We start from the raw sequence: 13357 nt of genomic DNA, 5'->3' as shown, positions 1-13357 counted from the left end.
GGGGGGGGGGGGGGGGCGTTGTATCGTTCTCACGATATTTGCGGAAGAATCCGGGCGCTCCAGGACGAGACAGCCGCGGCGGATTGGCGTCTTTTGCTCTCTTACCCTTGATTCTTTCTGGGTCGCCAGGGATGAGCGCGAGCATAATCTTAATGTTGGCCGGCACGAGAGTCGTCGCTCTACCTGAAAATTTCGCCTAGCGCGATCGCGTGTCCATCCGCGGCGACCTTGGAGCGATTAAGCCGATGGAAAGGTCTAAATTCGACTTCGTGCGACTGCGCTCCGACCCGCCGCTGCCGTCTCCTTCGTTCGCGAGATCGCCGCTCCTTTCGCTCCAAATTCCACGAACTTTTCGTTACCTCCCACACACACATACATACACACACACACACACCAGTCACCAGGAGTAGAGACGACGAGTAGGACCCAGTCGTCGTGTGTGTTGTACCCGCGTGTACAAGCTTGAGAGACCACTCTACCAGCGCGAGGCATGATAATTGCACACCTCGCGCTGTGCGGATAACGGCGAAGCGCGAGGTGGCAATGGCGGAAAACGCGAGCTCGTCGTGAAACGCGCGAGAGAGGACCTCTTTCCGCGTCGCGCTCGACTCCGCTTCGCTGCGAGATGAGACGAGACGAGACGAGACGAGACGAGTTCCCACGTAGTCAAAGCCCGAAGCCGCGCACCACGTCTCGAGAGATCATCGGCATGAAAACGGGGATAATTGTGCCCCCGTAAATACCGCTACTTAATACCCGGCCATGGCTTTTGCTACGTACACACGTGTATACACGTGCGCGTGTATACATATTTACACGTGCATTTGGATGTGCACCTCGTGGCATCGCGCGCGCCCGCGCGTATTAGCTGCCGCGCTCCGTTCGTGCTACCGTCAATCTCCTTTAGAAAACGCTTCTCTTCTCGCGCGCGGCGTGTAGAAAACGAGGTAATTGTACGCGGCCGGTTGCATACTTCGCCGATGTACACTTCCGCCGCGGATATATCTAGCCCCCCCTTGTAATTTCACGCGATCTCGCCCGCCGATTTCGTTCTCGAGTTCCCCGATGCTTCCCGGCGCCGCCGCGATGCACTCCCGAGACGCCGACGCTCCAACGCGCCCGGCGAGGAGGATCCATGGATCACACGAATATTCGCGATATATCGCGCGGCTCGGTAGCCGAGGATTGAACGCAATTCCTAGCGCGATGGTAACGTAAGGCCGATGTCTTTGATCGCGACTCGTATGCAACCAAGGAGAGTATTAATAGTCTTGATACACTCTAAGGCTTGTATTAATAGTTGTTGCTTGAAACTTGTTCTATGCGAGACATTCAGATGTGAATTTATACGTGACATTTATGTCCGTCTAATGAAAAACTTTTCATCTAACTCTGTATTCAAATCCGAATATCTCGCATTTCAATCGCGAATGATTAGGACTGGCGAATTTTGGTTTAGTAAATGCTAAGACTTGATTGCATCTTAGTGTACGTGACGTGATATTTGTAATTGCAGAGTTTGTAATTGGACTGAAATACACATCTGACTCTAGATTAAAATCTGAGTATTTTAGGTGACGCACGGTTCTCAAGTAATGACTGCTATTGATCCTGATTGCTGTAGCGATTTTCTTGCATTGTGCAAGAAACTTAACTAATAATCGCATTAAACTAACCGTAATGCAACAGATATCTTACTTCGTTTCATTGACTGAATCGGCACCGTCAATGTTTTAGACGCGATCACACTTTACTACATAACTTAATGAGAGAGTGCTGATCACCGGTGATCGCGTCAGCAGTATTCAACGTGCCGAATCAAGTATAAAAGAGACAGATCACCGCGATTTCGTCGCGTAGAACTCACGAGAAATCGAACGATCGGCGGGCGATCGTTGGCGCCGTTACCTCTGTCGCCACTTGCGGTCTCATCTCGTGTTCCTATTTGCATCGGATTACGATTAAGAGCAAGTTGGAAAAGCGGTGAGCGCGCTCGGTCAATGCACCGCGTACGCGCCGCGTTCTTCCAGTCCGGTCGGTCATCTTGATGTCATTCTGCATTCTGTTCGAAGCGACGAGTAATTAAAACGTAGTCAGCGCTCTTAGATCCCTCGACGGTGATTAAGTTCCGCCGTTTGAGACGCGCACACTCGGACCCGACATCACTCTCCTTCTTCCTCCCTCCTCTCTCTCTCTCTCTCTCTCTCTCTCTCTTTCTCGCATCAGTGCGCGTAACTGTCATAATATCCGGCACATTGCCAGGTGGGTGACCCTCCCACGAAATTACGTGGCAGTTCGATTCATTCATTTCTTCATTCACTCAGTCGGACACTTTCCAGTGACTGATTTGCGAGACGTGACCGGTAATGGTTGACCGATCGCGACGTGGAACTTGCAGATGAGACGTGGTGGTCTCCGCCGCAGGAACGGACGAGAAGCAGAGCCACGATCCGCGAAACGCGGTCGCGCGCAATTAATTCATTAATTTCGAGCGCTTTACTTTCGCCGGAGCGCGCCGAAGCTGCGCGTATTATTAGGCTTGATGCCTCGTTACGAGATCGTATTCCGGGAACGGCCGATCCTGCCTCATCGCGCTGCACGGAACTTCGGCCTCTGAATTTCTGGAATCCCGTGCCTGTCGCTTCGAGCTAATTCGTTAACGCGATGAATTTACTGAACAAAGTGGCGACGTGTCACGCTCTGCTTTCTCTCTCTCTCTCTCTCTCTCTCTCTCCCTCTTTCTCCTCTTCTCTCCATCTCTTTGACTGACAACTTGAAGCGCTGCGGGAGAGCGAGACAAGTCGATGCGGAAAGGATGTCTTTCAAACACGAGATTAGACCAGACTAGACGAGACAGAACGAGGTAGGAAGGAGCGATCGCGCGTCTGTCGAGTATGTGGAGCATGAAAGTCGACATGATCGGTAATCGATATCGATTTTCCCCGGTCTATCTGTTCTCTCGTGAACGCATAATAATTACGCGTCCGGGCAGACGTCAGGGAAATCTGAACGTTCGCGAAACTCTAAGCTTCCTCCTTTTTTTCCTTTTCCCTCCTTTTCCTCATCTTCTTCTTCGACTTCTTTCGGAATCGGCCAGACGGGAAAGTCGGGTGAACGCGGCTGGCCCTCTCGTAACGCGTCTACATTAAGCCGACGCATTTAGAAAATGGCGAATGTGGTAGATAGTGTGTGCCTTGGGCCCGGCGATTACTCAGGAATGAAGGGATACCGGTATTGCCGCACCAGGAACACGATCCGGCTGTACCAAGAACCGCTGGCGCCTTCCTCCACACCCAATCTCGCTTCCCGCCTCCGCTCTTGCGCGCCTCGCGATTTCGCCCGTGTTCCTGCGAGAATCGCGCCGGTCTCGGCCCGAAAAGGGAAAATAACGGCAATAATGGAATCCTAGGCTGACGTCTACTGTAACATTTCGCTCGATCTGACTCGCGTCGCGTTCGTGAAAGATTCGCACGTTACGAGAAACGACGAGTCGATTTCGAGGAGGCGAGACTCCGAGAGCGAGAAGAAAGGAGAGTAGAGAGAGAACGAGTTCGCTCTTTGCGCACATTTCTATCTTTCTCTCGTTACTCTCGCGTTATTGCACACGCGGGCGCTTTACGCGCGTATTACGCGCCGTGTAACGCCAGTTACACAGTTTATTACCGCGGAACGCGGTGCCACTTTTCTCATTGCGCCGCGATCGCGAGGCTCCGCTTAACCGCAAGTATCGCGTCGAGAACCTCGTCTCAACATCACGGTTTTGTGAAACACCGTCCTGCACCTTTCTCTCTCTTTCTCTCGAAGAGTCTCCCAACTGCTCTCGCGTCTGGCGCCTCCGACAGACTCGATCGCGAAGTGATAATGACGGAATATTGCGAAAATCGCGAATTGGAGAAGTCGGTAAGCCTCGTCCCTGTCACTTCAAACGACAATGCCGTTATCATTGCGTTGTAGTCGCGAAGCTTTTGTAAGGTAAAATGCCCAAAATTATTGGTTCTTCTTAGTCATTGGCACTCTAGAAAAAATACTGGGTTTCCTTGCGACTAGTGACAGTGACTCACAGCTTATATTCTCTTATAGAGCCGTGGAGTGCAGGCAAGAAGTTTAACTGTAATTCTTATCGCAAGAAAAAACAGGTTTTTCTCTGGAGCGTCAATGACTAAGGGAATGTCAATAATCAGGTGTTTTACCCCACCACGTGTACGCAACGACAACGTAATGATAACGGCACTATCGTCAACACGTGCCAAGGTGTTTATCTGGCGTACCTTCCTCAGAGACCACCTCGTATTTATTCCTTTACTCTGTATTTATTTTATAACTGTGTAAAACAGACTTTTTATTAGATCAAACTGAACAAAAAGATTCTCTACCGTTTTGCAAATTTAATTAAAGGACATTGATGCGTTATCGCGCGCGCGGGATTATCCACCCATCTCCCCTAATTAATAACTCAGAAACTCACGTGGTGTTTTGCAAAATGGTATAGAACTTTTTTGTTCAGTTTGATCTAATCTACATGCACACGAGATATGGGGACGCTGCGCGTTAGGCACCCTGTGCAGATGACGTCGCGGTTACTTTATAACATTAATCATCGTTCATTTTCTTTCTTTGGACGGGGGGAGAGGCTGAAGACAATTCCGCGTGGAATTGGCGATCCGTGGGCGATTTTATAATGTTTCTATGATGGCGCGAGCGGCGTCGCGGAACCCGCGTCCGTATTAATTAACGCCGACGCCCCGCGCGCAAATTAACGACGTCGCGTACGAAATCGAGCGACGGTTCTCCGGCGCGCGAGGCGCTCCGGCGAGTAATTACACGTCATTACCGGTCCCGGTAACGGGTACACACGTAGCCGCGCCGTGCCTCTCTGTGCCGGAGTCTGGATTCAGTTTGCGATGTGATTATGTTTATTGTCCCTTCCGGCCGACTTCTCGGAAATCTCGGAAACGACACGTAAGATAGCCACGCGAGATCTGCGATCCTTACCTCCCCCTCTGCCCCTCTTTCTCTCTCTTTCTCCTTCTCCCTCGCTTTGTTTCTCTCTATTTATTCAACTCGTTCGGCCCGATCTGACCTCGCAGCTTTTATCGTGCCGATCGCCAGTCGCGCGACGTCGATAAGAGCGCTAATTAACTCCACGCAGGTATTTTATACGTGTTTAAAGACGGGAAATTACTCGAAGATGCTTCAGGAATGACTATCAATTTTTGGTAGAAAATTTTTCAGAAAGACGAAACTTCTTTGACTTTTCGACAACCGTTGTCGTGTATGTGCGTGATTTTACTATGCTAGCGATTCGTCACTTGTCGATAATAACAGTCTATAATTATAATATTATAGTGAATATATAAAAGTCGATTTATAGATACATTAGGTTGGTGTAATACATTCGTCGTTTGCTAAATAAAATAGTATCAATCTCGAAGGAATAATAATTTTTATGCATAAAATGAGCAATGTCGACTCACTGTTTGTTGACATCTAACCAGAATTTCCTGTCTTAATTTTTTTCTGGCACTCAAACATCCTACGAGACTTGAACAGAAAAATGGCAAGTCTCACCAACCTAATATAAGAAGCATATTTGTCTCTTTAGATGTAAAGATCTTTAGGTCTAAGCAATTTTTTGAAAATTTTTTCGCTATGAGTATTGCCCTCAAAGCTGGGGAATATCAAAATAATGAGGAGCTTTCCTCAGACTGAACATTCCATTCTCTGTGATTAGCGCGAGCGCGCTTGCAGTTTTCGAGTGAGTCCAGTCGAGGAAGCGACGAGAGTCGGTTCCTCGGCCTGGCGCGACAACTCGTTATCAACAAAATTGCCGTTTGCCAAGGCGACTCGCTCGCTCCTCTCGGCGAGGTCGTGCTCTCACGACTTCGCGCGATACGCGGGCACTTAACTAACGGACTCTTCCACGAAGTAGAACGACGCTCGTCCGCCGCGTCCGACCGAAGTTTTTCGACGCTGCGACGCGATGAAAACTGGAAAGCTGTACGGCAATCGGCTTCTGCAGCGAACGCGCGAAAAGAGACGCTCGTGTCGGCTCGTCTTTCTCGCGTCGCGAAAAATGTCTCTGGAAAACACGAGGAGGGACATGGTCGTTTTTTTTTTAGGAGGGAAGAAAACGGAAAAAGCACCCTGATGAAAGAAGGGCGACGAAGTAGATCAACTAGGCTTATCTATTCGAGCAGGAAACCTCCAGTCGCCTTTGACGCTCCTAATTATCGCGACGACTCGAGCGTGCACCTCGCATCTCGAGTAATTAAACCTCGAAGCAATGTAACGTTCTGTCGTTACGATAGCGTCCTCGTTTCTTATCACCGCCAATGTCACTTGCGACCATATAACGTTACCGTTAGGCGAATTATAATGTAAATGAACAATATTGGCAAGGCGCAATTTTTTAACCTCCGAGACAGCCTGTAGCTGTCTTTCTCGTAAGAACGATCGCGCGCGAGATAAATTGAAGAAGATAAGCGAGATCAATCGTGCACGAGAGGTAATTAATTAATCAATTAATTCCCACGTTCGAATATATCACGGCAAATTTTGAGTTCGTTGAGAACAATCGCGATACCTGCAACATTGTATCGTGCGTTATACGTGACGTGGATGCGCCGCGTATCTCTTGCGCTTTTTTTTGCCAAGTCGAAAGCGCAAATGTCAGTTTGCAATTGCGATGTGTACATGTATGTATGTGTGTGTGTGCGCGCGCGCAGCTCTCGCAGCCTGAACACGAGGGGAGTCGCGGATAAGCCGAAGAAACGAATCGTGTTCTCGGCGCGCTCTTCTGACAGTCGTGCATCTCCGGCGAAGAAACACGAGGTGGGCTGATCCGATCCGTTGGTCGCCGCGAGAAAATGCGTCCGCCGCGCGTATGCGCCGCGAATGCAAAAATTCTCTCGCGTAAATGGCGCGAACTTGGCAGCTGCCGCAATTATAGCGTGCCGCGCGCGCGGGTCCGTTCGGCAATTATAAGCGCTCGTCTCGCCGTGTTACTCGTGTTCTCTTCGTCGATCAATCTATCTCGACGCGGATAACTCCCCGCCATTATCTGTTATTTGAGCAGTCGGCGCGAAGAACGCGTCTCCGCGCGTTTATTCGAGATATATTCAATGTAGAGAAGTTTCTCCTTTCTTCCCTCTCTCTCCTTGCTATCTCGAATAATAGATATATTTATTATTCGCGTGAACTGTGCTTTGTCAAACAACAATGGACGAAAGAAAGACCAAACTCCCTCGCGGTCCTTCTTCTTCCTGCTCTTAGAACTTCCGTCGAGACGGATCTCGGAAGGTCTCTCGCGCGTAGAGTCGGAAACTGCGCTGGCTGGCACACACGAAGTCGAAAGAGGCTTCGCAGGTAATTGCCAGGCCGGCGGGTCGATAATGAGCACTGGCTTCGGGGAACCGATTACGCCCGACCCGAGCCAAAAGCAAAGTCGGACCCCAAGAACCGAAGAGGAGTAGAAGGATGAAGAAGACGAAGAAGAAGAAGCAGCGGCAGAAGATGGAGCAGAAGAAGAGCATCAGAATCCGTTGGGAGGAGAGAGGATCAATCGAAGGGTGGCGGGGAAGAAGTGATGAAGGGGAGATTTTAAGTCGCTTATAATCCTGCGGGTCGTAGCTTCGCGAGAAAAAGAAAAGGAGAGAAAGAGAGAGGAGGAACGAGGGTGAGAATGCGGCATTCACAGATCGCATCGCAATTCGGTAATTCAACGGACTCGATGCTTAATATATTCCGACTAATTCGCGCGTGATGCGCGAATGTGGTGTGTGTTTATATTCTTTACTTTCTTTAGAGTGAAATTTCACTCGAAAAATAGAACCATTTGAATGATTTTTCATTCATACATAATGAATTCTCCACTTAGTCGAGTGAACATTCCTATTCGAAATCTGATGCAACTCCATTCCATAGAAACACGTACATTTTAATGGATTGAAACATGCGCTCATGTAAAATCAAAATCCACTCTGAGCTTGAGTGAAGCATTCACTCTCGCGATTTTGAGTGGCAGCATTTCCACTGTCGCTTCCACCGAAAATATTGTCACTTTTCACTCGTTTTGAGTGTATTTTACTTAAAGAAATTAATCAAATAAAGATAAAATTAGTAATTTGCCAAACACCACGCTGCGTTCTTTTCGTGATAATTATTGCGATATTTTTCGTTTTTAACTGCATTGCGACGAGTGCCGCGAAGAAACTCATTTCGGACGTGCCTGCGTGTCACCGTGCGTTGCTCGCGCTCTTCCGAGGAAGTCTCTCTTTACGAGGAAAGCTTCAGCTGCACGTCGGATTCATTAACTTGCTGCAAGTTGCCGCGCTAATTGCCGTTCCGTTGTCTGTTCGTCCGTGGAGGTTCGTCGTCGTTGTTCGTGATTGCTAGCCAGAAATTCGTGCGGGCCTACTTGCTTCTTCGACTGGCTCGCGCTTTTGTAGGAGGACTTTATTTGCTCCAAGCGCACCACTCGATCTGTTCCCTTTTGCGTCGGCTATAGGTAGTTAGAAGATCCGCGCACGAAGTGTCGGCCGACTCGTCGACGTCTCGATAACGGGGCCGTGCATTAACGGTATCGCGAATTTATCGGCCAGAGCGTGAAGTACGCGGCGCCGCGCAATGAGCGACCAATGGGAAAAATTGGCGGGAAACCGGGTATAGACCAGTCGGCACATCGATTCGCGCCGATATCCCGCGGAAAAGAAACAAAAATAAGATGAAGATACGATACGAAAAGAAGCGAAAAGAGAGAGGCAAAAGGATGGGCAGCACGTAGCTAATTGCTAAATTGCCGGCAACAAGTTGTCGATGTCAGGCAAGATTGAGCAGCCACGACGACGACGACGTCGACGACGACGACGACGACGACGACGAGGACGAGGACGAGGACGAGAAGGAAGAGGAGACCGTCGCAATGGAAAGTGCTGATGGCGGGAGGGAATCGCGGAACGCGAACGGCCAGGAGGAGGAGGGAATCGAGGAGAAAACGAAGCGGGAATAGAAAAAATGGATGAAAGCAGAATAAGAAGCCCTTCCTGTATCGCGCGATGAAACCTGCCTAGATCTCTCGCTACCGGGATGAGAGAGGTAGGTGATCTAATTTCCCGGGCAGTCGTGCAGAAAATGATCCAGGCCGCGATTACGAAACGGCTTCCAGTCTTCGCCAGGGGCGACGAAGGCGCCGTTTTTGCCGCTCTCTTTTCGTTTCCATGTATACGGTGCGCGCCGGCCACGATCGCGGGCCCGATGCTGTTCGTCTGTATCTCGTAGAGACGCAGAACGACATTCTACGTGCGTGAGCGGTCACCTCGCAATCGACAGGGAGAATCGCGTCGGAACTGCAAATGAAAAATTGTTTCTTTTCTTGTTCCGGTGTACATTGATCAAATAGAACCTCGCGGGGGGTGAGGTTTGCGCTATTAGAACGTTTCCTCATCATCTGACATGCGAAGCTCCGAAGAAATAAAAAGCTGAGATTTCGACTTCAGGGATAATTTAAATATTTGAAACGTCAAACTTCATGAATTAATCTCGATATATTTTACATACATTTTCGATTTTTTTTTTCATATTAATTCTGCAAATTTGGCCAGTCATTTTCTTCGGGCTGATTTGTCATTAAGAAGATCTTTAGAATTGGTGATGAATCCTTGGATGAATTTTTTAAAATATATTTACATTTTCTTGATAATAAATCCGTCGTATAGGAATTTTTTCCAAATTAAATTGTCCTTTTTCTTGGAGGTGAGAAATTTTTCTTTCTTCGCAAGAATTGAGATCGAATTATACTATAAATTGTATTTCGAGGTAAAATGATTGATATATCGCTTGCGGAACCGTGGATTTGCTCTTCGGCGAACATTACAGCGAGATTCGCGAACCACGCGCGCGGAACCCGTACACGAGGCGCGCTGCAAAGCTGGACCGGCAACGCGGATCCGGCGACGAGGGTGCCCCTGCGTGGCCTCGAGGGTCGCTGATCCCACAATTAACATAATGAGGCAGAAAACGTGGATATTAGCGCGAGGTTAGTTAATAGTGCACTTATCCGGAGAATGTAAATAGTCAGCGCTCGCGGTGAAGAGCCTGGCTTTCTCCTTCCTCTCTCATTCTCTCCCTCATACTTTGCGGCGCCTGTCTTTCGCCTGCTGCGTAACCCGCGTGCCTTGCATCCTTCTCCCTCCATCTGCGCCCTCGGGACGACGTCGTCGTCGTCGTCGTCGTCGTCGTCGTCGTTGTCAGAAATCTCGTAAATCAAAAGTGACAGAATCGAATCCTCGTTTGCATAATACGGTCGTTTTATTCCACGCGCGTGCCCCGATCGATCCACCGGTCGCGGCTACGCGCCGCTCGGTACCCCTAAACAAATTATTAATCAACCTTATCGTCGGATATTTCCAAAATTCAACGACCAAAGTCTCCCCCTCCCACCTGGTACACGCGCGTGTACACACGCATGCTTCACTCATCCTTCGACGATCCTACGCGATCGATACGATCTTTCGATTAAAAAGGACGCTCTCCAGCGCGTACTTAATGGAAAACGACGGAGCGAGGAACAAGGACGAAAAGGTACAGCAGGAATGCTGAGAAAAGAGGGGAGGCGAGAGGGAGAAAGGGAGAGAGAGCGAGATATATATCTGCGCGCGTGATCGGTGATGGTATTTTAATTAGAATCGCTATTACCGCTATCTCTCACAAATCGTAGCTTGCGGTGGAGGACGGCTCGCTGGAAGTTAGAAAAACAAATTAATGCGCGTTGTGTTGCGCCGTTGGGCACGTAGGATAAATTAATTTTTTGCCGATACGTAATAATGCCACGCGCGCGTATCAGTGCGACGTGAAAAAAAAAATGCACGTGGCTGTGCATTTTCTCCCGACGCTGTATTTTCCGGCGGCATCGGGGGATTTTCTTCTCGCCGTTTCCTCCCCCGTCCTATCGTATCCTGGCGTATCGCATCGTACCATCTCTCGCAACGCTCCTTCCTCCTTCCGCCCATAACGACTCGCGCAGGAAGTCTTTTCGTTACCCTCGCTATCCAGCCCGCAACGTTTCCAACGTCGTTACGTCGTTACGCCGTGTCCTTCTTTCTTTCTCTTTATCTTCCTCTCTACCCCGATCCTTCCCGTTCGTTCAAACGCAGCCGGCCGGTGCATCTTCTCCTCGGCCGACGGTATCGCCGGTAATCTGCAACAGCTGCAACAGAGGCTCTCGCTGCCGAATCGAGACTACTACCCTATCCGTTGCACCCTGATTTCTAGTCCCCTTCCATTGCTTCCTTTCTACCTTCTTTCTTTCCATCCTTCCTTCCTTCCTTCCTTCCTTCCTTCCTTCGCGAGAAGGTCTGCTACTCTTCTCCGTGCGCGCGCTTCCATCGCAAATGGCAGAACGGACGGCGGCGATTCGCAGGTGCAAAGTTCACGACGTTCACGGGGGGAAATCGCTAATGAGCGACACGGCTCTGCCTACTCGCGAGGACGCAACCTGCACGCGTGGATTTTCAACGAGACGGGTTAATTACATCCGCTTGGCCGGCATCGGTCTCTCTTTCTCTCTCTCTCTCTCTCTCTTTTACTCTCTCATTCTATAGGTCTCTAGCTCTCTCACTTTCTAACCCCCTCTAGCTCTCTAACAAATGATTCTCCCTTCTCCCTCTCTCTCTTGCTCTCTTTCGTTATGTGTACTACAATCTAACTCATCGTCTTTGACAGCGCTAATCCGCCGCCGTCATCGTCGCGTACTCCACGATCTTCTTCTTCCATTCTGCCTTTTCCTCTACCCTCCTCTCCTTCATCTTCGTTGCAGTTCGCAATGATCGAAGAGCCAATGTTATCCCGCCGTTTCAGTCCGCCCTCGAGACCGTAACTGTCCGATGGCGCCTCTCGCTAGCCATAAATTAATTAAACTGGCGCGGAGGTGTGCGGACGGGTGTCAGTGCGGCGTTCTTCATCTTCCGACCGTCTTCGGGAACCGCTTCAACTCGCCGTCGAACCCTGGTCTCGGGACCACGGCCCAAACTCACTCTCTCGCCAAAGTCGCTGCGCCAAGTTTCATAACTCTCGGCAGGGCAGCTCTCGCGAACCTTCAGGGTGTACGTGGCAATGTTGGTGGTAGTAGTGGTGGTAGTAGTAATAGTAGTAGTAGTAGTAATAGGGCCTCCTCGCCAGTTCACACGCGTTCTCATCTCCGCGTCTATCTCTTTATCCTTGAGGGCGATTTTTATCTATTTTGGCGGTACCTGCGCCTCTCAATATATAGAGCACCGTCAGCGTGCGACAGTGCAGATCCACACCACGTAACATCACGCCGCGGCTTATGTAATTCCTTCGACGCTGTATCGTGCTGCTAATTACACCCTGAACGGGTGCTAATCGCTTCCAAGTATGTATGTACATCGTTATTACGATTTACTACTGCGTGATCTATGGGAATCTAGCGCGCGCTACACGCCAGCACTCAACGACTCGTTGTCACCGTGCGTGCACTTGTTTATTTTAAACAACTTTCTTGCGCAATCCTCGCGAAGCTTCGTCGTGACTGTCGTCCTGCCGACCGCGAGTTGGAACGCATTTCTTCACGAGGAAATCGCCCTCTTGAAGTTTAGACTGGAGTTGAAGTCTCATCCGAGAATAAACATCAATTCTGCTTGTCTTTCTTTTTCTTCCTTTTTCTTTCTTCTTCGTTTATATATTTTTCTAATTGTTAAGTTCTTTTGACATCATCTTTTTTTGCACCTGTTCTTCTGATACACAATAGATTGAAAATAATAGGGGGGCGGAAGGAGGGCCAATAAAAGCCAATGCTCGGACTTTTTAGTGCAATGACATTATAAGTATCAAGTAATCTAATGTTTGGACTTTTGTTCTTTTATTTACAACTCACAATTACAATTTATTTACAATAGCTATCCCTATGACCTGATATAGGATTTGTACATTGACTCTTATTTGTTCCTCGTTATTCCCGATTGACCTTGTGCTCGTTTAATGCTCCAGGGAATTTTGTCAGAACGTTGATGAACAATACTTCTCCCTCTTCTCTCCCTCTCGGGATGTTGGCTGAGATTGTTAACGGCTTGCGCCGTCAATGTCCGCGCGATTAAAAGCATAACGCGGACGGACGGGCGAATTTTTATCGTGTCCATAGACCGTCTTAGGAACGGCTTGTATGTCGACGCATAGTTGTTCGCATAAATCGCTCGTCGGCCGACGTATGGCAGGGGGGCGTGAACGGGGCGTAGCAACATAGTAACGTTTATTACATTGGCCGGCGAGTCTAGCGAACCTCGTTGGACTCTCTCTCTCTCTCTCTCTCTCTCTCTCTCTCTCTCTCTCTCTCTCTCTCTCTCTC

At 49.2% G+C, this 13357-nt stretch overlaps 2 protein-coding genes across 5 annotated transcripts in view; one reads left to right on the top strand and one right to left on the bottom strand.

Moving 5' to 3' along the window:
• LOC116848197 (protein ABHD13) overlaps positions 1 to 13357 on the top strand; it is a 183002-nt gene that overhangs the window by 69955 nt on the left and 99690 nt on the right. The gene's annotated exons all lie outside the window — the stretch shown is intronic.
• LOC116848194 (transcription factor Sp9-like) overlaps positions 1 to 13357 on the bottom strand; it is a 131998-nt gene that overhangs the window by 114645 nt on the left and 3996 nt on the right. The window lies entirely within an intron of this gene.

This window comes from Odontomachus brunneus, unplaced genomic scaffold (genome assembly GCF_010583005.1).
Source record: "Odontomachus brunneus isolate Ranch 3 - 2012 unplaced genomic scaffold, Obru_v1 Obru_scaffold_091, whole genome shotgun sequence".
In the NCBI taxonomy this organism is placed as follows: Eukaryota; Metazoa; Arthropoda; class Insecta; order Hymenoptera; family Formicidae; genus Odontomachus; species Odontomachus brunneus.
The sequence above is the reverse complement of the archived record's forward strand: the minus strand, read 5'-3'. Positions and strand labels throughout refer to the sequence as shown.